Here is a 26,456-nt window from a genome sequence, read left to right on the forward strand (position 1 = left end):
AAAAAGAAACTGAAATTTTATTACTAGCAAGAAAAAGAAAAGACATTTGGATTGAAATTGAAGTTCCAACATATATCAAATAAGGTACAGAAAGAGATAATAAAGTAATGCAGAAGTAATATTTAAAAATACGATGACTAATATTTTTCTAGGATTTTTTGAAAAAAAGGCACGAATCTTCAGTTTGAAAAAGCACAGAAAGTTTCAATCATAACAAATAATAACAAATTTTCTCATAGGCACATTATCAAAAAACTGCAACTACCGAATAGAAAAGGCAGACTGTCTACAAAGGAATTGCAATGGGAATGTCTACTCCTCAGAAGTAACTGTTGTAAGGTGGTGGAGTGGATGAGTGGATTGTTTTCAGTGGATAATGACAATGACCTGCATTGGAATTTTGTCAAAAACCTTCCCAGGAAACTACATCACCGTCACAAAAGAGTCTAAGTCCCACATGGCCCCACCATCGTCATTGCTCCGGGTAGAGAATACAAAACATTTCAATTACCTAAAAGCAAAGAAGTAAAATACCAAATTTCAAAGGAGTGTCCATCACCATTGCAAGCCATTAGCTTTGAAGAACAGGATAGGTGAGACTTCAGAGATTCCAGGAAAAATAAAGAGGAGAGTAAGAAACTAAAATGAAGTGTAGAGCAATTATTCTAACAAAACTCCAGCGCTGAGTCTAATCTGCTAAATGTTGGGCTGTGGTAGCCACAGGGTAGCAATTTAAAAGTGGATTTTGTAGCTTCCAGGAAACACTGCTTCTTGGAAAGATTCATATTGACAAGGAGTTTTACCTGTTAGAGATGTGTCAGGCAGAGAAAGAAGGTATAGGAAGAAGTGCCTAATTTTCAGACACAAAAAACACACCAACCTCTTCCCTTTAAACTGTGGTTTACTAAACTGATGGAGAAGAGGTTTTTGAACTAGGAATCCTGTCCACAAATACCTATGAGTGGGAAAAAATCAAAGCAACTTCATATAAAGCTTCTCTAAAAACTGCAAATTATAACATTTCCACTGATGAAAATTCTTTCACCTCCTAAGGAATCATGAAACAAAAGAAAACTAACAGAATAAACACTCTGAACATAATTATATGTATATCATCTAAATATATACAAATATACCCTGAATAGACATTGTCTGAATATATATTAAAACTAAATGCATATATAAAATCTGTATGTGTATATATATGTATATATAATCTGAATATATATAATTTTCATATATAATGTACATACACACAGGCATATATATATAACATATATAAATACATATATTTACCAAAGTTAATAGAAATCAAGAAAAATATGGAAGCAAAAGATGAAAACGATCTCCAAAGTGAAGAGAAAAATTATTAGGGGCCTTAGGGTAAATAATTAAAATGAAAATTTAATAAAGAACATTGTAGAAAGACAGATAAGAATGAAGAAGATTAAAATAAAATAAACAAAAGTAAAGTTGGTCAGAAGGAAACTGGTTGAAACAGAAGACAGGAAAAAATGGTCCAAAATAGATATAAATGGAGCCCTCCAATTCTTCAAGGATCTAGAACTAGAAATACCATTTGACCCAGCCATCCCATTACTGGGTATATATACCCAAAGGATTATAAATCATGCTGCTATAAAGACACATGTACACGTATGTTTATTGCAGCACTATTCACAATAGCAAAGACTTGGAACCAACCGAAATATCCATCAATGACAGACTGGATTAAGAAAATGTGGCACATATATACCATGGAATACTATGCAGCCATAAAAAAGGATGAGTTCATGTCCTTTGTAGGGACTTGGATGCAGCAGGAAGCCATCATTCTCAGCAAACTATTGCAATAACAGAAAACCAAACACTGCATGTTCTCACTCATAGGTGGGAACTGAACAATGAGAACACTTGGACACAGGAAGGGGAACATCACACACCAGGGCCTGTTGTGGAGTTGGGGGAGTGGGGAGGGATAGCATTAGGAGATATACCTAATGTAAATGATGAGTTAATGGGTGCAGCACACCAACATGGCACATGTATACATATGTAACAAACCTGTACGTTGTGCACATGTACCCTAGAACTTGAAGTATAATAAAAAAAGAAAAAAAATTTAATATATATATATAAAAAAATGGAGCCCTTGAAGAAGTAACACAAAATAAAGAAAAACTACCAAAATTTAAAATAGTAATCCAAGTAAAATTTCTAGAAAAAATAAAAACACTTCAACTGATAAATTGAAAGATACTGTTTCTCTGGGAAGATTGAACAGAAATTACTAATTTTGAAACATGGTCTAATAAAAGTACTCATTGGAACCTTCAGAAAAAAGTAACAAATGACTTATATGGTTACATGAATTATGAATGCTTAAAACCAAGCTGTTTCCCAAGTGTCAAGGCTTTACAAGAACAACAATAAATGTGCCCAAGAGCGCAGGGAACTCAGTGCCTCAGGGCCCTCCTCAGACAGCTGCCAGAAGACGTGCATTGTCCAACTGAGAGGGAGATAACTGGGGAATCGGCAGTACAGAACTAATGGTAATAACTTGATATTTTTAATTGTTGTGCTACATTAAAATAAGAATGTATGCATTCAGACAAATAAGATGGAAACAAACAATGGCAAGTAAAGGAAGAGACGAAAAGGACAGTACAATGAGATCATTAATCAATACATAGAAAATAGATGTAAATCGAAGGATGTTATTTAAATTCACAGACAGGATAGTGGATGGTTAAGCAAGAATAAAGTAGAGAACTCTGGTATCACAAAAGGTGTAAGTATACGTTAACAACTAGAACAAAATTATGAGCTTTCCAAAAATACCTAAAGAATTTTAAAAATAATTACAATGTGTCATCATATAAAGAAAGAAACCATAAATATGACATAATGAAACCAGTTATTATCACAAAATTATATGACAGTTTTGAGACTAATATCAAAAAAGGTGAATAGGGTTAACTCATATATTAAATGAAAATTATTTTCAAAGTGACAAATAAAGTAAACCCAAAGCCATACTGTAAACAAAAACAGACGTGAAACATACTGATTTTAAAAAGACTAAAAATAAGGGGATGAGCAAAGTATATACTAGGCAAATGGAAACAATGAGAACAAAAATTGGTGTTACAGTTCTGATTTTAGACACAACAGAATTTGGGCAAAAACAAGAAGAATTTATAATGCTGAAGCTGACAATGAGGCTTTAACAGTTATGACTATGCATCAAATAACAACAAACCACATAAAACAGAAGCTGTAGGTGCAAGGAGAAATAGATATAGACAAACTAATAATAGAAAACTTTAACATACTGCTCTTGGTAAAAGATTGGTCAAGTACACATATAAATATGAATATAAGGAATGTAAAATAACCTCTAGAGTAAAGTTCATGTGTGTATATGTATCTTTATATCTGCTGTATCATACTAGACCCTTAAAATAGGAAATATACTTTTCAAACAATTGCACAGAGACAATTCCAAAAAATATATGTTGATTATGTATTTTATCATCAAGAGAGCATTGATCAATTCTATATAGTAAATATGTTACAAACAAAACTCTTTGATAAAAATACATACAAAACCACACAATTTTAAAAGGGATTATTAAAACAAAACTTCCAAAATTATTTCAATGGAAAATTAAGACCTTTTATTAAACAACTCTTGAAGAGAGGGGAAATATAACTTGAAATTTCAGAATTTCTGGAAAAAAAATAATAACCTATATGAGAATCAATGGGATAGATTCAAAGCAGTGACTAGAGGAAAATTCATAGCCTTAAATGGCTCTCTATCAGTGAAAACAAAAGAGTGAGAATAAACGAGTTAAATTTCCAGCTTAAGAAGTTATTCAAAGAACAACAAAGTGAACAAAATGAACACACAATAAGAAAATAATAAAGGTAAAGGAAAAAATAGTGAGGTATAGAACAGAAAAATATTAGATTCAACTAATAGTTCAAAAATTTGGTTCTTTGAAGATACAAAAAAATCTATGGCCAAGTTTGTGAAGAAAAATGAGATGAAACATAAATATATAGAATATAGATTCAGAGAGAATTTAAAAGAATATAAGACATTGTTATACCTTTATGCAAGTAATTTTTAGAAGAATAAAATTTGTCAAAAAAACTTACATTAATTCCCATAGAAGAAGAAAAATGTTGTCCAGGCATTACCTTACACAAATGTATCAGGCACAGATGCTATCAGAGAGGAATTCTACCAAAATATTAAACAAACAGATACTCCCAAAGTTAAAAAAAGCAATTTCAGGGCATAGAAAATGAGTCCAAACTTCTACATTCATTTTACAAGTCAAGATTAACTTTGACCAATTAATAAAAGAAAAGGAAAATATACATCAATGTGGCTTATGAATTTTGATACAAAAATCTTAATGATAATAATTTAGTACACAGGTTGGAGAACCACATTAACCAAAAATTACATCATGACTAAATGGAATTTATAGCATTTATGATCTAATGTAACATCAGAGAATCTATTAATATCATGTCCCACATTAATGGGTCTAAAAAGAATAATCATGTGAGGATCTCCAAATGTATTTAAAAATTTGCCAAAATTCAACACACATTCTATTTAAAACTTTCAGAAAATGCTATGGATGACTGTTTCCTTAATATTTTAACATACAAACGTCTCATTTTTAAAACCACACTCTTAATGGAGAGACTAGAGGCATTCCCATCATGATCAGGAGCAAGGCAAGGATGCCTGCAGTCTTTATTACTATTAATCATGTTATGGAAAACCAATGAAACTGAGCAAAAGAGAACAATCAGAAGCAAAAGAATAAGAAGTAAAACCATGATTAATAGTTGAAATAATAGCATATTTAAAAAGCTCTAGAGAACAATAATAAAACTAACTCAAACAATGAAATCATTAATCAGGGTAATAGGACATAAACTTTACACACAAAAATCAATAGCTTTCGTATGCAGAAAAAACAACCAGTTAGAATATAATGGAACAGAATACCTTGTTCATAGCAGTAACAAAAGAGATAACATACTTAGGAATAAATTTAATAATTTATACTAATTAAATGATCTATAAAATTCATCTATTAAAAGGCAAATATTTTCAGATTGCATTTTAAAAGTCCGGCGGTATGTTGTTTACGAGAGTGTTTACCTAAAACACAGAGACACAGAAGATAGAAAATATAGTGAAGGCAAAAGAAGAAACCACAAAGATGTTATCTTACAGAAAGCTCAATGAGGTATATGAAAAAAAGTTATGGTGAAAAGCATTAAGAAGGATAAGGAAGGACATTTCTTAGGGATAAAAACAATCAAGGAGATATTAATATCATGTCCCTTATTTATGTAAGGCCATGGCCTCAAAATATTTAAAGCAACAGGAAAAGAAGGGTGGATTATAAAAATCCTTTACAAATCTACTTTCACAGGAGAGATTTTAATAGGCTACTAGAAGAAATGGAGAGATCACTGCCCATTGCATGGATTGCCTCATTTAGTCCTCACATTAATCTTGTGGTAGATATCACTATCATCCCCAAGGAAACACACAGTGGTTGAGTAAATTTCCCAAGAGCACACAGCTAGGAAGTGGTAGACTCAGGAATGAAAGCTGTGCTCAGGCTCTGTATACAGAAGGAAAGACCTAGGGTTAGGATTAGCTGTGACTTTAGGTTACCTTAAAGTAATCTATGGTACTTAGGTTCTCTGCTTCCGGTTTGTATAAGGTAAGTGAGGCGTGGGACACCCCAGCCCAGTGCCTGGCACATGGTGGTCTCAATAATGGGGAATTAGCCGCCTCGGCACCCAGCATTCATCATTCCAGACCCCAGCCCTGCTCTCGCAGTTAGAACCTGGATGCCTGGACTCACCCTCCTCACCTTCTCCGTTAGGAGCGGACTTGAAAATGGAGGGGGCCGGGCGCGGTGGCTCACGCCTGTCATCCCAGCACTTTGGGAGGCCGAGACGGGCGGATCACGAGGTCAGGAGATCAAGACCATCCTGGCTAACAGGGTGAAACCCCGTCTCTACCAAAAAAAAGTAAAAAAAACTAGCCGGGCGAGGTGGCGGCGCCTGTAGTCCCAGCTACTCGGGGAGGCTGAGGCAGGAGAATGGTGTAAACCCGGGAGGCGGAGCTTGCAGTGAGCCGAGATCGCGCCACTGCACTCCAGCCTGGGCGCAGAGCGAGACTCCATCTCAAAAAAAAAAAAAAAAAAAAAAAAAGGAAAATGGAGGGGAGCTGGGAGATGAGGGGAAATATGGAAGGGGAAGAGAAAGAGGTAGAGGAGAAGGAGGTGAAACAAAACAAAACAAAACCCCAGACCAACCCTGGTTTATAGAATTATGCATCTCTCACCAGCAAACATACTGAAAATCTCAGAGGCCATTTGTTTGTTCCTAGTTCTATTCCGCGAAGCTGGGCCTGGCTGTAGCAGCCGTTCTTCCATTGCTTGAGACATTAGACTGTATTTATTTATTCACTACTATTTATTTATATAGAATATAAAGCATATATTTTAGAAAATCATTAGCTTAATTCATAACCCAGTAGCTTAGATTTCAGATTTCCAAACGAGCTTTAAGTTTCTTTATCAAGTCAATAGAAAAGCAAGAAAACAAGTCAGTGGTTATCTTGGGGATGGAGATTGCTGGGGATGTCCAGTGCGTTTACCCTCATGAGTCTCAAGGACTTGTGGTTCCCCTGAAAATCTACTGCACCGTTGATTTACACACAGTGTTTCTACAAACGAGAGTCACATAGTTCTTCAGAATGACCTTGATTTCCATGTGTGCTAAGTACATTTATCGCTGGGCTTACAGCACATATGAATTTCTCTTGGGAGATCTTGAATATACATTTCCGAAAATACTGAGAAATTCATTGACTTTCTTAAGATCTGTGCCCTCCAGGTGCCCATCAGGTTTTAATTCTAAGCATTAAAGGCCAGCACTTAGAATGTCTTGCACTGTTCTTCATCTGTATGTGGGCTTGTGCCTCATGGACTTATCAGGGTGGTCCATTCTTTTCTGTTAGGTACATTTTTATTTTACTGTAGTAGTTACTCTAATGCTGATTTAACGTTGCTAAGTGTATTTACTAAGCATCTTTTCATGACATTTGAGCTCTCCGGTACCTCTCTATGTGGTGTATTTTCTTTATTTGCAATACTGTTCTCTGTGCTTTTTGTTAAGAAGAAAAATATTCTTCATATTGTTTTTTAAGAGGAAGAAAGAAAATCTCCCAGAACAAGATAGCCCTCTCTCAACATGTTTGGGGCAGGGAGATAGCGTTTCCTTTAACAGATGCTCACTCCCTGCTCCCTGTACAAACAGCCACCATCACACAGGTATAAGGGAGGAAATACCACACCTTAGCAGAAATGCCAGTGCATTTTCCTTCATTCATGGTCAATCTTTTGGAGTTGTCATTGATAACAATTAGCTGTCCTGCCGCAAAGAATGTCTACATTGTTTTCATACAGAATAAGATCTTTGAGACTGTGTATTTTAGAAAAGCACAGAGTTAAGGGACTTCTTATATTTTCCTTGAAGTCTTCCATTGACTGCAAAGTCTGCCAGTAGCCGGGAAGCTCTCAGAGTGTGGCAAAGGGAGCTGCCACTACGCCACCCTGCAGCAACTCCAACCCAGGGCACTGGAGGCTAGTGGCCGGGGCACCCTGCCTGGTAGTCCCCCTCCACCCCAGCTCCTGGCACCTCTGACCAAGACCACAGGGCAGCTCTGCTCCTTGATTCTATCTCACTCCCAGCTGAGGGCTCCAGATGTGCCACTCATCGAGGGGGCAAGGGTCTGTGCAGCCATTTGTTGAGGGTGCATGGGTCTATGCAGTGATTCCAGCCTCTTCCAGGGCCGGGGTGCCAGTGAAGAAAGGGTCAGATGTCCCGCCCTTAGGGAGCTTCCTATTGTAGAGAGACTAAAGCTCCCAGTGTGTGGGCAACCTGGAGAGACAAGCCTGGGTGGGAGTCAGGGGAGGGCCAGGTGCTGGGTGTGAGGGTCCCAGATGTTCCAGATGGGGGTGTCAGGCACCAGGGGAGGCCACAGTCACCTTGCCAGCCATACCCTGTTAACCCCTTTGCCGGGACCACTGTGACTCAGGTGACCCCACAGGCCGGGGCCACACATCAGGTGTGAGCAGGTGACCACATGCTTACCCATGGCAGCATCAGTCGTCCTCATGGGCCCCTCATTTTCTGTACTGCAAATTCTTGAAGATTTTATTTTTCATTGTTCCTTAGAGTGAGTTTCTACTTTATGAACTCTGGCCTGCAAAAAAGACAGTGAGTTAATGAGTTGATAAATTTCTTATAGCATCGGGAAATACAAAGTTGAGAATATAACGTTGCAGTGCACAGGCAGTTAAGTAAGTTGCACATGTGAGCTTCCCTAATTCGTAGTTCAAATTCAGTCCTATGGCTTCTGGCTCTGGTGAAAAAAAATATATATTTTTTTCTGCAAAAATGTAACAGGGAAAATGAATAAAACATCTCTGTCCCTGCTCTGGGCTAGTGCCTGATATACATTCAGGTTGTCTGGTCCAAGATGTTCTCCTTGGATGAAGGAAAGACTGCATCTTACTCTGTGAGACGTGGGACCTCTTACAAAAGGGGGACCTGAGAGAGACCCAGTGAAACACATCCCTTTCTGAAATCCCCCAAACATCCTCTACCAATGATTATTTTTAGAAGAAAAGTGACCAGATTAAATCAGATCAAGCCCCTGTTTAATCGTTTTGAGTTTCTTTGGAGAAACATTGGTTTTTGTGAAAATTTAGAATCAGTATCTTCCTCTGATTATAAGACAGTAAGCTGGTTTCTCTCTCTCTCACCATTGAATTGACTGCTGACATTTTAAACTCAGGAGGTGGTCATTCACAACCCTTAAAATGAAAAGGATAGGAAAATACACACGAACTGCATTTTCATAGTAAAAAGTGCATCTAATTAAATATTTCTTTTTTAATTCACATAATTTTAGAACATAAAATAGCTCAGTAGTAATTTATTCTACATACATTCGAGAAGTATTTTTCAAACTCTCACAATGTGCAGGGTCTCCTCTGTCACGCCCTAGAGTCACCAAGATGACCAACAATCTGTCCTTTTTTCTCTAGAATCTCAACAGATTATCAGGGATCCAGGTACCTGTGTTAAGAATTTCATTCTGATGTAGATATACAATAAGTAAGGCAGGATCTAGTACTGAGAATGAAGGAAGGGAGAGGCCAGTTTCATCTGTGGAGACCTGGAATAACTTCTTGAAGAAAATGGAACTGGAGGGATAGTTTTAAAGATGCAGGAATTAAGAAGGACAAGTCATGCAGAAGAAACATGTTGAATAAAGAAAGGCAATGGGCTGATCGTGTGAGGAAAAACAGAGCTTCATCAGATTGTGGGGCTTTTACAGACCAGTACAAAAAGTCGGAAATAGGAAGCTATTGAGTATTTTATAATAAAGAAGCACTCGATATCTGTGCAAACACTCCCAGGGGTGGGGACTGTCAGTAGCACAGGTTTGGAAGAGGCAGATGCTGAAGGAGGGGCCTCCGGTTCTGGTTTTGAATGTGGGCAGTGACAGCAATGGGATAGGAGTGGCACAAAGAAAAGGATTTTGTAATTGATGGCGCGGGGGTTGAGAGAGGCATTCATGATGTATGTGAGTGGGTGTGTCTGTGGGCATTAGATGGTAAATTCTGTTTAGAAAGTGTCTCTAGGGTTTGGAAAATTTTGCATCAAGGTTTTAATCAGGACAATCAAAACGTGGTTTTGGAACTCAGAAGGCCGTTCAAAGTGACGGTTTGTTTGTTATTTCATCAGCTCAGTAGTGCAAGTTGGAACTACAGGAATAGGCCGCATGGCCAAAGGGGAATTGTGGGGCGAAAGGAGGAGGGAATGCATAGTGTAGGTAGGAAAACAGCTTAACAGTCACAATGACAGCAGCAACAGTAGAAGCCCAAAGGTCACGGCTGTTGTCCTGAGCCTGTAGGATGGCCCCAAATGACAGCTACTGGCGTTCTGGTCTGTGTGGGGTTGAGTAGTGTCCCTCCAAAATTCATGTCCACCTGGAACCTCAGTGTCTTTATCTGGAAAGTGGGTTTATGCAGATGTAGTCAAGTTAAGATGAGGTACTATTGGATTTGTCCAATAGTACATCATCTCTAAATTCAGTAACTGGTTTTCTACAAAGAGAAGGAGATTTGGAGACAGACACAGAGAGGAACAGACCATGTGAAGATAGAGGCAGAGATGGGAGGTCAAGGGTGGTCCAGGACCGCCGGCAACCACACATACTAGGAGAAAGGCATGGAAGAGGTTGTCCTGCGGTGCCCCCAGAATGAACCAACCCTATGACACTTGGTTTTGCACCCCTGCCTCCAGAGCTGTGATAGAATGTGGTTTTAAGCCACCCAACCTGTGGTCTTCTGTTTCAGCAGCCCTAATGCAAGTGTTTTGTGTAGTCCTCTCTCACATGGGGCAGGGCCGGCCTGGGCAAACGGTAGCATATTGTGGAATGACAGCATGTGACTTCTACCCTGATCCCTCCTGGATCACCCTCTATAGAGGAGAATGGCTGCTGTGTCATGGGGGTGCATGAGCAGCCCGGTGGAGAGGTGCACTTGGTGAGAAACCTGTGGCTCTGCCAACCACCTGCGTTAACCTGCTGGGCCTGAGACTGAGCCACTTTGGAAGCTGATCTTGGAGCACTAAGTTCAAGCCTTCAGCTGACTGCAGCCCAGGCAACAACAAGGCTGCAACTCCTGGGGGATCCTGAGCCAGAATCCCCTGGCTAGATTGATCCTTCATTCTTAACCCACCGAAATTGTGTGAGGTAATAAATGTCCGTTTTTAAAGTTGCTATGTTTGGGGGATACTTTGTTTTATCTGAGTATCGAATACATTTGCATTTGAGAGGTATTTTTTTTTCTTTTCCTTTTCCATGGCTACACTGAAGTGGGCTGTGGGGAGTGGGCTCTCCCTGTAGCTAAATCCCTTTCTGCCTGCTTCCTGCTTGGTACATGTGAGCTCCTGAAGGTTGTTTCAAGGCTCACCTCACAGTGGCAGGGCTTTTATAGACCAGGCTCATATTTTCTTGGGCAACACCCTTTGCTCAGAAACAGATGGGTTTCTGACCTGTTTATTTCCAGTCCAGTCAGTTCTGTGGGGGAAGAGCCATGCCCAAGCTCCTTCCTGCACATGCCTTTTATGTTTGCTTGCTCCTAACGTGCTTCTTTCTCTCAGTTTACTGGTGGCTATTTTAAAGCTATCTTAAATAACAGACTTGACAGTGAGGCTTGGTATGTAATGCAGGTCCAAGTCATTTTCTTCAACTGAGAAGTCTTGTAAGCCTTTGTTGCTCTAGGCTCTCATTGGTTTTATTTCCTTCTGTTTGGAGCCAGAAGCACTTGGATTTTCTAACCCCAAAAGTCCCTTATTTTCAGATGTTCTATATTTACTTTAATTTCTGTTTCCAACCATTACATTTTGTCTAAGCTTATTTCATACCAGCCTAAAGTCACCAAATGCAGCAAAGCTCTAACTCTTTCCACCGGATGCCCCAAAGCTACAGGCTTGCCTGGAAGGTGTTCTGCCTACCACATTAATGTGGAAGGCAGTTTTCCAAGTATTTTGCCACAGAATAACCAGGCTTTCCAGTTTTCCAGCCTGAATCAGTTTTCCTTGCCACCTACTTCCTGCCAGCTAAAACAATGCCACATATGTGAGAGTTTCATTAGGGCAGTACCCACTTCAAGATACTAATTTCTATATTGGCTAATATGGGCTAATGATTGTAAAACGACAAATGCCCAATTTTCATTAGTTTCACAAAGAGGTAACTTATTTCTTGCTCATCTAACCAAATCTTATGGGTCTGTCAGGTTCTAACTGAGGCCTGAGGGAGAGTGGCGGGTAGCTAGAAAAACATTCAAGGAGTCATAAACAGTTTTGACATGACTTTACTCTCTCTGGGCATGAGTAAGCCATAGGTACAGCGTTAGCAGGGTAATGATACCTTTTACAGACAACAGTGGCTCTGAGCCAAGCACGAGCTCATGTGGGTGATCAGCTAATGTTCCTCACATGGCATGGTTACATAACGTGTGGGATTGTGCACCTGTGCTCCAAACCCGCTGAGTCATGCTGTGCAGGAAGGCTGCCTCAGCCTACTCCTGACTAAAGCGCAGCTATTTCCCTTACAGGGTCCAATTCAGAGGGGGCAGAAACAGGGAGTTTTGTGTCTTGCATTTTACCCAGGGGCCCAGGCTGCCAAAGCATGACCACTTTCAGATTCACTCCAAGTCACCATGCTTGCCCACAGCTCTGTAAAGAGCATGGAGGATCATGCGTAGAACGTGATTATGGGTCTGACCTGACTAGATGAGTCATCTCCACTGGCTGGACATAAAGTTGGGAAAAGTTGCCTGACTGTGCCCTAAAATATGAGAAAATAGGGTTGATGGTCAGCTAGCAGTCTCAGATACAGATATTGAATCTTGAGAAACACTATGATTTAGGGAATAATTGTCAGAATTAGGAGAAGATAAGATGGAGAAGAAGCTACCAGAGTGGGATGTGAACCAGCAGAATTCAGTCAAAAGAGAAGGGATGGTTTCAAGGACAGAGGGTCAACTTTTGTGTTTTAATGCTGTACACACACTCCTGCCACCAAATCTCAAAGAAGTATAACACACAGTACTTACATGTGGGTACATGTGTACTTTAGAGAGGGATTGGATTTAAATGCTGGGTTTATGCAGTAGATTCATGAGCAGATCACATCTAATTACAGATACCTAGAGCATCCTTGATCTTAAAACTCATACTAAAAACCTGGAATGAGGTAAAGCATAGCACACTACAATGATGTCTACCCTGATTTTAAAACAATATGATTTAGTTAAATCAATAAGTTCACCAGGCAGTGTTGCCGAGGTGTGAAGAATCAAAGTTCTGTGCTTAGACAAATTTGGGTGAGAATTCCAGCTCTGTCTCTTCCAGCTGTGAGGCCCTGTTGGAACCTCAGTACCCTCATCTTACACATGGGGGTGAGAACTAATAGCACGTGGTGTGTCGAGGCTTTGATAGGATTAATTGAAATAACAATGTAAGTTATTAAGTATAATACCTTGAGCATAACAAAATATACAATCATAGCTGTTTTACTCATTTTAGAAGAAAGACTCCAAGTAGTCAGTGAATGTAACTAGAACAGTAGCCTCTAATGGGAGTTATGAGTTGCCCATTCTTCACTGGTAAGAAGAGTCAGGTCAAGGAATCTGGAAAACACCTGGTCCTACTATCAGTAAATGGTGCTTTTGGTTGGAAAAGACCAGTGATTAGAATACATATTTTCCATGTCCCTGTTAACTTTCTTTATTATCTAGAACCTCATATTTTATTGTATTCCATTTCCATGGGGTTGCTGATGAAATGTGGGCCAGGATTTCCTTTAGCCAAGGAGAAAATACACCTCCCATCCATCTTTTTACTAACTCTGAGTTACAAAGCCAAGCAATATCAACCCAGTGGATCCAGGAGACAGTAAGAAAGAAATAAACCACCCAATCTCACTTTTTTGTCTGAGTTTTAAACTAGGGAAAAATCAAGATTTCTTGGTCTGGCCCACATTACCACATTGGCAGGGATTAGAGAGGTTTGAGGCTGAATTTCTAGTAATCAATAAGGTATTCATTTTTTTTAGAACACCTTTTGAAAATGCGTGCCCATAGATGATGAGCAGAAAGTGAATTTTCAGGAATTTTGATTCCTGGTTCTCTTTCTAGAAGAGATAGAATAATAGTGATACATCAACAAATCAAATAACTAAGTAAGATGTTCACCTTGAATGGTTTTTTGTTCTGTCGGTAGTTTTACTGCTTTATATCTTTATATATGTATCTCTATTCCTTAACTATGTATCTATCTGTCTATCTATCTATCTATCATCTATCTACCTATCTACCTACCTACCTACCTATCTATCCATCCATCCATCTATCTATTTATCTGTGACATTTTTACCTTAGTAAATGTTGGAAATCATTAATCATTTCTAGTCCATACATTGGAGACCCCTTGATAAAGTATATCTTTATACTGACATAGTATTTCAGTACTATAAATGGTTCCAGAGTGGCTTCTGAGTTTATTCATATCACACAGAGTACAGTTTCCTTTGAGCTGCTTCTAAGCATGATTCACCAGTGGAGTCAATCAACTGTTTTCCCTCTTTTTCTATCATTATGTTAGCATGGTTATGTCTCATTCTGTGCTATGGACTCAGTAATGTTTTCAGGTCCCAGTAACAATTGGAAGCAAGCAAAAAAAGAAAACCAAAGAATTTTGTATCAACATATTAACCCATTATTTTTCCTAAAAGTAATAAATATATTTTTACAATGTTACTCATTTCTGTTCCAAATTTAAAAGAAATAAAAATGTCATAGCCTAGTCCATCAGAAATAGAAAAAAGTAAGAAAAAGTTTATAAATTATAACGAAAACAATCATTAATATTCCATATTTCTAATAATTTGTCTATGCAAAGATGCATATCTAAACATATTTATATGGTAAAAAATTTATCTACATAAAAATATATGTGTAGAACAAAACTGGATAATCCTATGCATGATATAGGGTGTATAACAGAGTTATGAATCTTTTTTAGATTAACATGATATAACAAACATTCTTAAATATTAAAAATTTTTTAAAAACTACTGAAAAGAACTGCATCAAATTTCATTTTAACCATTTTCCTGTTATTGGTGCCTTAGTTTTTTGATAAGTAATGTTGTGAATCACATTTTATTATTATAGTTTCTTTACAATAGATTCCTGGAAGTAGAATTACTGATTTAGAGGATGTAAGAATTTTAAAAACCCTTCACCAATTTGCACTCTCACTAACAATGTGAATTCACACAATCACTATTTTCACTTTAAAATATTTGCTAATATCATTGACAAATATAATGTACCCATGTTTTAAGGTGCATTTCTCTGGTTACTGCTAAGATTGAGTTTCCCACATATTACTATCAGCCATTTGTGTTTCTTCCACAAATTGTTGTTGCTTGGCCTTTGTTTACTATATACCATCAGTCTTAGAGAAACTAGATCAATAGCACCAAGACTAGGGGATCATTTCTATTATTTTCAGGTGCTGGATTGATACAATTAAAGTGCCTTTTCCTCTTCCTTGCTATGTTTTTACCTCTTTCATCTGCTTTGAAAAATCACACTTGTAGACAATAACAAGGCATAAAGCAGGTGGGGTGGAGGGAAGAATGTTGACTTCACAGGCAAAGGACTGTAAAGAATGGATAAATCAGGAGGAACCCTAATAGCAGTGCATACTGGAATCTGAGGTTGGTTTTGTGCTTTGTTGGGTGAAACTCTTAGGAGATCCAGCCATAGCCCAACAAAGCCCAAATGTATGAATGTCTATGAACACTGGGAAATAGGACAAAATTATGCACATCAACCTGAGTATATCTAAGGAGGAATTCTAATTACACCAAAGGGATTGTGGCATGCCTCAGAAGGAATCTCCATATATTGACTGTTGGGAAACAATGATTCTGGTTAGAACTTGCTTTTCTTTTTTTTTTTTTTTTTTTAACAAACAAACACTTTCTATGAAATACTAAAAGGGCAAGTGTATTAACCAGGGCTTTCCAGAGAAACAGAGCCAATAGGCTATCTATCTATCTATTTATCTAATCAAGACATTTATTATAGGATATTGGCTCATGTGGTAATGGAGAGTGACTGAGAAGTCCCACAATATGCTGTGTGCAAGCTGGAGACCCACAAAGGCCAACTATGCAATTTGAAGGCCAGATAGCTGGAAAGTCAGTGGTGTAGATGGCAGTCTGGGTCGGAAGGCCTGGGAAACAGGAGTACTGAGAGCAGGAAAGGATTGGTATCTTGGCTCAAGCAGGCAGGCAGAGGGAGGACAAATCCATTCTCCTTCCTCTGCCTTTTTCTTCTATTCAGGCCCCCAGTGGATTGGATGATGCCCAGTAACATTGGGAAGGGCCATATGCTTTACTCAGTCCACCAACTCAAATGCTGAGCTCTTCTGGAAACATCTCACAGACACACCCAGAAGTAACGTTTAACCAGATATCTGGACATGTTGTCTCCCAATCAAGCTGACACATAACATTAATCATCACAGCAAGTGAATAACACCTTGAGTCACGGCGGAAAGCTAACAAACTTTGCAATTGTTATATTATATAAATAGGAAGAAAATGTGGAAAAATGCTTAACCTCCCCTATAGATTGTAGGATAAAATGAAGTCTAAGAAACAAGGGTGGTAACACATAAGAAGAGAAGAGAGAAGCTGGAAATCTCAATAGGGTAATACAGAGATGCATGAATTAAAGAGTTGCAGTGAAATTTTAAACATGTAAGAGTACAATTAAGGCAATGTGAAGGAGTCAGCTCCAAATGATAACTGGATTTTGGGGTTAAAAGTGGAAAAAGATTCACTCTTAAATCCTTGCAGATATTTTTTCTTCATTCTTTTCTTTTTTGAGACAGGGTCTTCTCTGTCACCCAGGCTGGAGTGGAGTGGCACAATCATGGCTCACTGTAGCCTCAACTTCCCGAGCTTAAGTGATCCTCCCACCTCAGCCTCTGAAGTAGTTGGGACCATAAGCATGTGCCAAAATGCCCAGCTAATTTCCTTTTTATATTTTGTAGATACAGAGTTTCACTGTGTTGCTCAGGCTGGTCGCAAACTCCTGGCATCAAGCAATCTTCCCATCTCAGCCACCCAAAGTGCTATGATTACAGACATGATCCACCACCCCCAGTTTCCTCTTTCTTTTTAAATGGACTTTACTTTTTATAGTAGTATTAGGTTCACAGGAAAGTTGGGCAGAAAGTATGGAGAATTTTTATATTCCCACTGCCCAACACATGCACACAGCCTCTCCCACTGTGGTATTTTTCTTTTTAGTTAAAAGAATTTAGAAAGATTCCGTAGGTATTCAAGAAGACTGACTATTTTACATTCACAGGTATGAAAACTTAAGTTGGCCTCCATCTTTTCCTCTGCACCTAGTTTCAGAAGACAATCAAGACATAGTCAACATTTTTGTGCATGTGTGGTAAATGGCTGTTATTCAAAAGCTGTATGCTCAGAGAAATTGTCTTCTTAAGCAGAGAAACATTGAAGACATTTTTAGATGTGCAACATCTCAAAAACATACCATGAAGTTGCTACTCCTAGGATTAAAAAAAAAAACAACTTGGAAACACACCAAAATGTATTGAAACTATGACTTTAAGAGCAGAATATTCATTGTTTAAACAGATTTGCAAGTCTTCCTTTCCTTGCTTTTACCATCTATTCTGGAATCCAGTTGAGCTGCGTGTTTTCCAATAGTTTTGGCAGGTGAAGCCAAGCTTGGTTTTCCTCAGTGTTTACGCCCCTAGCTGCTCTTCGGTCATAAGAATCCCTTTTTCAAGTCATATTCTTTCCATACGTGGAAGCAGAATCTGTTTCTTAATTACACGTTCATGTAATATGATAGCTATTTTTCTCTTTCAATACTTGTTAATTTAATTTGAAGTCCTCTTCAAACAAAATTGTGAAAAGCAACAAAACATCCACGTATAAAATAATTTAATGACTTTTTCTACAGAGCTCATTTGGAATGACTTACGCCATCTCATGTTTTACAATGAGTGAATATAAACTACTTATTGATAGATGTCATTTGTTTGCAAGTTATAATTTAGTTCTTCTCCATCTATAACCTGTGAATACAACAATACTATCATTATAATTATGTTTATGCCAAACATCTCCAGCAAAAACTGCTAAAAAGAATCCTTTTTCTAATTTGTTCATCTTCTGTCTAGTTTTTCTAGCTGTTATTAAAAGTGGGATAGACGTCTTCAACTATTATCTCTGAATTGTCTGTTGCACCTTTCAATTCTGTTAGTTTTTGCCTCATGTATTTTGGGACTCTATTCTCAAGTACAAATATGTTTATAATTGTTATTTCTCTCTGATGCATTAATCTTGTTATTATAGAATTTCCTTTTTTCCTATAGTAAAACCACTCCGACTCTCATTACCCTATACATGGTATATATGTTTCCATACATTTACTTCTAACCTACTTGTGTCTTTAAATCTAAAGTATTCCTCTTGACATGTTGTTGGATCATCTTCTTTCAATCCATTCTACCAATATCTGTCCTAGAAATGAAGTATTTAATCCCATTACTTTTAATGCAATTACTAATGTAATGTAAAATCAATTGTTGTAATTACTATTTGTTTTCTGTATAGTTTATGTCTTTTGTGTTTTTTTCTATTTCTCCATTAATGTCTTTTTTGGTGTTATTTAAATATTTTATAGTGTATCAGTTTAATTCCCCTGTTGCTGTTACTATATTTCTTGAATTAATTCCTGTAGGTTCCCCTGGGAGCTACAATTAACATCTTAATTTATAAGACTTTAGTTTTTATTAATATAAATTTAAATGTAGCAGTATGCAAAAATTTTGCTCCTATGGATTTTACTCTCTGCTGTAATATTGTTGTAATACCAATTTTAATGTCATGTAGTACAAACTAATCAACATATTTTTATTATTTTGTGCAGTTGTTTTTTGAATTAGATAAGAGGATAAAATAGTTGTAAGAAAAAAGTTCATTTATGCTGTCTTTTGTATTTACCTACATAATTGCCTTTACCATATATATTTATGTGGATTTAAGTTACTGTCTAGGTGTCTTTTCACACTAAAGAATTCCCTTCAATATTTCCTTAAAAGATGCATGCTAACAACAAACTCAGTTTTATCTGGAAATGTATTAATTTCTTCTTCATTTTGAAAAATAGTTTTGCTGAATTAGGAATTCTTGGTTCACATTCTTTTTCTTTCAGCACTCTGAGTATATTATTCCATCATCTTCTGATCTCCATGAGATATCAGCTGCTGGTATTTTTGAGGTGATCTTGTACATGGCAATTTGCTTCTTTCTTGCTGCTTTAGGTTTCTCTCTTTGTCTCTGACAGGTTGATTATGATGTGTATTTGTCAAGAGTTTATTGAACTCCAAATTCAGATGTTCAGATTTTTTTAAATCAAATTTGTGACTTTTTTGGACATTATTTCTTTAAATATTCTGTCTGTCTGTCCTTTTTTTTCTTGCCTCTTTTCCTAGTATTATCATTAAGTGCATTTGGTACACTTGATGGTGTCCCACAGATACCTCTGAGTTCTGTTCATTTTTTCCCATACTTTCTTACTTTTATACCTCAGAATGGACAATATTAATAGACTTACCTTAAAGTTCCCTGATTTTTCTTCTGCCACCTCAAATCTAATGTTGAGCCTCTAACAAACTTCTCAGTTAAGTTATTGTATGTAACTCTAGAATTTCTATTTGGTGCATTTTTCTACTTCCTATCTTAAAAAGATAATTTCTATTTAGTGAAACATTGCTTTCATACTTTAGTTTTTTAGACATGGTTGCCTGTAGATTTTGAACATATTCAAAACAGATGATTTAATGTCCTTTTTTAGTAAGCCCGAACTTTGGTCTTCCTCAGGGATAGTTTCTACTCATTAGCTTTTCCTGTGCATGTGTCATAATATACTATTTCTTTGCATGTTTTGTATTTTTTTGTTGTTGAAAATGGAAATTTTAAATAATATAATGTGGCAACTCAGGAAATCAGATTTCTCCTCCCCATCTAGAGTGTGTTAACGTTGCTGAGTTCTTAGAATGTTGATTTGCCATTTTTTCTGGTGTTCTCATTGCTTTCATGAAGAAGCCATATTTTTAGTGGTTCTTATTCCACCATTCTGAATGTTGCCTCCCTTTCCCTGTTTTTCTTACCTGGAATAAGAAAGACATGTGTAGAGGTGGACTAGAACTTTGCTGCCAAAGGAACCACAGTCCCACAGTAAGATATCAGAGCAGGAGGATAAAAGGAGCTAACCCCTTTATATTGTTGAATCACTGTGTCAACCTGCACTGAGTATTCCTATTTGTGGGAGATAAATAAATCTTTTATTTTTAAAATCAATGTTTGATTATCTTATTGTTATTGTTACTTGTGACTGAAAGCAAGTGTATGGCACAGAACATTTGCTTAGTGAATCGTCTTTCAGGGGCATTAACTGATAATCTCTATTATATATGACTGAATATAGGTTCACTAGCAAATGATTCCTTTATGACAATTTCTGTTAATTTGTTAAGTAGACTCATTAGAGATAAGACTATTGAAGATTAATCCTGAAAAAATTCCATGGGCAGAGCAGAAGTGGAGGTAGAAATCATTGAGAGTAGCGCATGAGGAGCAACTCCGTGGCAGAGAAAATAGGACACAAAAGGGGATGTTGAGGAAATGGTGACACAGTGGGAGTTGAGCTGAGAAAGTTATGCAGAAGTCAGACATCCGAGGTCCTTCAGTGGTGTGTTAAGAAGTTTGGTCCTGCTATCATTTGCAAATAGGTGGTGGAGTCTATCTTTTCCCAGGAGTTAAGATACTTTTGGTCTTTGCTTTAAAAGAGGGAGAGCTACACACCACAATTTTTTCCAGCTTGCCAGCTCTCAGCTGGCGTGGAGAGATAGGACCCATCCAATTTCAATTTCACTATCTCTTCTACAGACACATTAGAGCATGACCAGCAATAAAAATGGAAAACACACCCAACGGCTTGATAAATAACTCTTGAGAAATGTCAGTCTTCCCAGCGGCAGCTTCATCTCATAAATGATGGGAGGACTTGTAAGAAGGGCCACTTGTTCCCTGTGACTCCACAAATTTGAAAGCATAGGAAGTAAAATGAATAAAATATTTAATTTAAAAAATTCCCAATAACATACTATTGTTTCACAGAATTTCTCCACAATAATAATCTTATATGTCTCTTTAAAGCAGAATAACTGCGTTATAACTGTTGAACAATTTTTAGAAAAAGCTCCAACATTCGGAAATGAAAAATATCTGAATAGTCAGTCTTCACATCATGATAAATTTAGAAAACAGATAATATAAGAGGGCAAGACATTAACATGCAAATCATCACTGCACATAAAGTTTAGTTGAGAAATGCATAGTAGAAACTATTAGAAGCCCCAAAGGGAAGGATTATTACGAACTGGAGCCTGCTTTTATGTTTAATCCAAGGACAGTCCATATGAGATATGTTATTTCCATATAATTAGCATTCCTATCCATGAACTCATTGAATTGAGAGTCAGTAAACACACATTTCTCTGGTAGGAGCATGTCATACTTCTTAGGCACATAGTTTAAAAAGAAAGAGAGATAAACGGAAAGGAATCGACCTTTTGCCTATGGAGAATTTCTACTAAGAAGACAATGGAGCCTGATGCTTGAGGGGATTGGAAGCATCCAGCCAAACCTGTGCTTCCTTCTGCCTTCACGTCTCCCTGCCTATTCACTCTGCTCAAAACTCCACAGACCCTCATCTCAGGGCTGTAGTCAGACTGCATGGCAGAACTGGTTTCTTCCCATGACTACCTGCCTGTGTCCTAACCAGGAACCTCTGAAGCAATCACTCTTCTCTCTAAAGATATGAAATGTGGAGAGATTTAAGTTCCCACCTCCTAGCCCCCACTTATGCTAGCTCTGCATACTTCTGTTTCTATTCTATTTGGTATAGGCCTGGACAAAATGGAGAATTAACCTCTTTTTCCATTTGGATCTGGAAAAAAGTGTGCTTTCCTTGAGAGTCATTTTAGATTCATGGCATCCAATTAGACCTTTCTGCAGTGGTTATTGAACTCTTGACATGTGCGGGGCATGACTGAGGACCTTTGACTTCTTTTTATTGTTAATTAATTTAAATTTAAATAGACTCCAAGGTACTGGTGGCTGCTATACTGGGCAATGAAATTCTAGATACACTCGGAGTACAGATTAACTCATAATTATTCCTAACATGCTGAAAAACATTATTTAAGGTATGTTTGAATGCATACTTCTTTTTGGGCTTCAAGTAAAGATCTTCAGTAAAAATGGGTACATTTCTTTCAAATCATGGATTTGGATTTGTGTGTGTGTGTTTCGTTGTGTTTTGTTTTTATAAATTAAGCTTTAGTGAGGTGTAACTTACAGAAGTTACAGAATTTATGAATATAATAAGAATCAGAAATTTTTAGTTACAATTCAGTGAGTTTTTGTAGCTATTTATGATCCTATAACTACCACTATAATCATGATATAGAACATTTTTACCAATCCAAACGTTCCCTTCTGTGCCTTTCAGTTATACATGTCCCTCACCCCTGGCAACTACTGATGCCTTTTCTATGATTATGACTTTGCTGTTCTATTTTTTCTGATGGTATCTTATTGTAATGTTTTTGAGATTTTTCCATGTTGTTTTCTATTTAGTAGGTTTTTATGTTTTATTATTGAATAATATTCCACTGTATGGGTTTACCACATTTTGTTTGTCCCTTTGCCTGTTGATGGGCTGGTGAGTCATTTACTTTTTTGGGACTATGAATAGTCTTCGTGTAAAAATAAGTTGAAAGTATAGTAAATGAATGCTTAGCACTACAGGAAAATGTCGAACTCTTTTCCAAAGTGGTTGTGGTTGTACTGCTGAGTATAACTACAAGCAATGTATGAGAGTTCTAGTTGCTCCATATCTTTGCCAACATATAGTACAGGGACTCTTTTTATTTTCATCCATCCTAGTGTACATGTAGTTGTGTACCACTGCAATTGTAGTTTGCATTTACCTAATATCTACTGGTGTGGAGCAGCTTGTGCTTATTAGGAAGTGGTATATTTTCTTTGAAAAAAGGTCTTAATCTTTTGCCCATTTTTTTCAGTGTGGTTGTTTGTCATTGAGTTGTAAGAGTTCTCTATATAATATATTTTGGATATAAGGTATTTATTGGAAATAATATTTATATTTAAATATTTATCTTTAAAATATTTGCTTCTGTACGGAGATTGTCTTTTTCATTTTTAAATGCTTTTGAAAAAGAAAAATATTTAAATTTGTGGAAATCAAATCTTCAACCATCTGTGTTGTGCTCTTTGCTTATTGTCTTTGAAATTTATTCTTAGCCCATGATCATAAATTATTTTTGTCTTTTTTTCTGAAAATGTTACAGATTTAGGTCTGACATTTAGTTCTATGATCCATTTTAACTTTAGATTGCAATGTAAGGCAAAAGTTGAGATTTCCTTTCTTCTCTTCCGTCCTTTCTTCCCTTCCTCCCTTCATCCTCCTTCTCCTCCTCCTCCCCCCCCTCCTTCTCCTCCTCCTCCTCCTTTTCCTCCTCCTTTTCTCTCTCTTTTTTACCTGTCTCCAGCTATTTCAGCAGCATCTGTTAAGAAGGTTTTCTTTTACACATTCAGTTATCTTGGCAACATTTTCAAAACTTTGTCAATTATACATTTCTGAGTTTATTTTTTAACTCTATTCTGAACTCTCTATTTTGTGTTCATCTCTATGCCCACTTTCATATCTTTAAAACATTTCTGTTAAAAGCATATGGATTTGATTATGTTGTGTGCAACTACGAATAATGACTGGGATATGCTTTCCATTTAACTCAATTATGAAATTTCTACTCTGAAAAATTATTTATTTAGGCTTTTTAGAAGTCCATCTGGGGATATATAGGATAATTCTATACTTTCCTCTCAATTTTGTTGTGAAACCAACTGTTCTAAAAACTTAAAGTCTTTAAAAAGTCCATACGAAAGTGTGTACTGAAAATGTTAGAGATGCTTAGTGGTAAAGCCAGTATTATGAGAGAATTGTTTTCCACATCAAGACTACGTTCTTTAGTGTTTCTTATTAAACAACAAGCCAGTCTTTAGATTGTCGTTAGTATTGTGGCCTCTACTTCCCTAATGAGTGACTGTTGTGTGAGACCTTCTTCCGTTCTTCCACATACAAGAGGTGAGATATCCCTGTGAATCTGAAGAGCTCTAGTATCTGCCCTTTGAAGTGCAGCTTGAAATGATTAAGCAAGTTTAAATCCACAGAAACAGTTAGAAATAGAAGACAGACTTTTTCACTTTTTTTTTTTTTTTTTTTTTTTTTGAGGCAGGGTCTCACTTCTGTTGCTCAGGCTGGAGTATAATGGTGAGATTATGACTCACTGCAGTCTTGACTTCCCAGGCTCAGGTGATTCTCCCACCTCACACTCCAGAGTAGCTGGGTCTACAGGCATGTGCCACTGTGCCAGGCTAATTTTTTTGTATTTTTAGTAGAGATGGGATTTCGCCATGTTGTCCGGACTGGTTTCCAACTCCTGGGATCAAAGGATCTGTCTGCCTTGGCCTCCCAAAGTGCTGGGATTACAGGCATGAGCCACTGAACCCAGTCTTCACATCTTCACATTGTTAATCTCATTGTTTATCTTAGAAAAAAAGTTAACTCTTTTGGGAGAGATGAAATGTTAGGCTACTATTAATTTGCTTAAAACAGGCAGGGCATTACAAAGATTTTTGCAAAGAACATATACTTCAGAGAACTCCTAAAGTTTTCTTTGTTTCCAGAAAACACTTAGGAAGCACTTCTCTTGATATCTCTAACCATTAGATTATTCCATATGTTCCATCTTAAACAATTCACATCTATATCTTTTATCCTCACTATACCATTTCATAGCACCTAGCCATACTGGTCTTAGGGCTAGGTAGAATCTACTATCTGGAGTTGACTTTATCTATTGACAATGATTTATTTAGGGATTTAAAATATTCATTTATCCACTATATGCATCCTGTTAATGTTCAGATATTTATGAATGAAAAGGGCTTTGAGAACAGGCTTGGTAGTTGAAACTCACATAGGAATGAAGGTACACACAGAGACATATTTGTCTTTCTTCTTGTGCTCATCTTACAAACATAGTGATATGGTTTGGTTTGGGTCTGTGTCCCCACCCAAATCTCATGTCAAATTGTAATCCCCAATGTTGAAAGTAGAGCCTAGTGGGAAATGATTGGCTCATGGGGGGTTTCCTCTTTGGTGCTGTTCGTCTGCTAGTGATTGTGTTATCACAAGATCTGGTTGTTTAAAAGTGTGTGGCACCTCTTCCCTGCTTCTCTTCCTCTTCAACCGGCTATGTGAAGATGTGCCTGCTTCCCTTTCCCCTTCCCCTTCTGCCATGATTAAAAGTCAGGAAACAACAGGTGCTGGAGAGGATGTGGAGAAATAGGGACACTTTTACACTGTTGGTGGGATTGTAAACTAGTTCAACCATTATGGAAAACAGTATGGCGATTCCTCAAGGATCTAGAACTAGATGTACCATACGACCCAGCCATCCCATTACTGGGTATATACCCAAAGGATTACAAATTATGCTGCTATAAAGACACATGCACACGTATGTTTATTGCGGCACTATTCACAATAGCAAAGACTTGGAATCAACCCAAATGTCCATCAGTGACAGACTGGATTAAGAAAATGTGGCACATATACACCATGGAATACTATGCAACCATAAAAAAGGATGAGTTTGAGTCCTTTGTAGGGACATGGATGCAGCTGGAAACCACCATTCTCAGCAAACTATCGCAAGAACGGAAAACCAAACACCGCATGTTCTCACTCATAGGTGGGAACTGAACAATGAGATCACTTGGACTCGGGAAGGGGAACATCACACACTGGGGCCTATCACGGGGAGGGGGGAGGGAGGAGGGATTGCATTGGGAGTTATACCTGATGTAAATGACGAGTTGATGGGTGCTGACGAGTTGATGGGTGCAGCATACCAACATGGCACAAGTATATATATGTAACAAACCTGCACGTTATCCACATGTACCCTAGAACTTAAAGTATAATAAATAAATAAATAAATAAATAAATAAATAAATAAAAGTTTCCTCAGGACTCCCCAGTCATGCTTCCTGTACAGCCTGTGGAACAGTGAGTCAATTAAATCTCTTATCATTGTAAATTACCCAGTCACAGGTATGTCGTTATAGCAGTGCAAGAACAGACTAATACACATAGCTATCTTTCTAATGAACGGATTGGAACTGTTCAAAAGGCAACATCTGTTTCTTAGGTGTTTTTTTTTCTTTCTTTCTTTTTTTGAGGCAGAGTTTTACTCTTGTTGCCCTGGAGTGCAATCTCAGCTCGCTGCAACCTCCACCTCCCAGGTTCAAGAGATCTTCCTGCCTCAGTCTCCTGAGTAGCTGGGATTACAGGCATGTGCCACCACGCCTGGCTAGTTTTGTATTTTTAGTAGAGACTGCGTTTCTCCATGTTGGTCAGGCTGGTGTCTAACTCCCGACCTCAAGTGATCTACCTGCCTTGGCCTCCCAAAGTGTTAGAATTACAGGCGTGAGCCACCATGCCTGCCCTCTTAGGTTTTGTTTCTCTTTTTTTCTA

Source organism: Trachypithecus francoisi, unplaced genomic scaffold (assembly GCF_009764315.1).
Source record: "Trachypithecus francoisi isolate TF-2019V2 unplaced genomic scaffold, Tfra_2.0 Lachesis_group15, whole genome shotgun sequence".
Lineage (NCBI taxonomy): Eukaryota > Metazoa > Chordata > Mammalia > Primates > Cercopithecidae > Trachypithecus > Trachypithecus francoisi.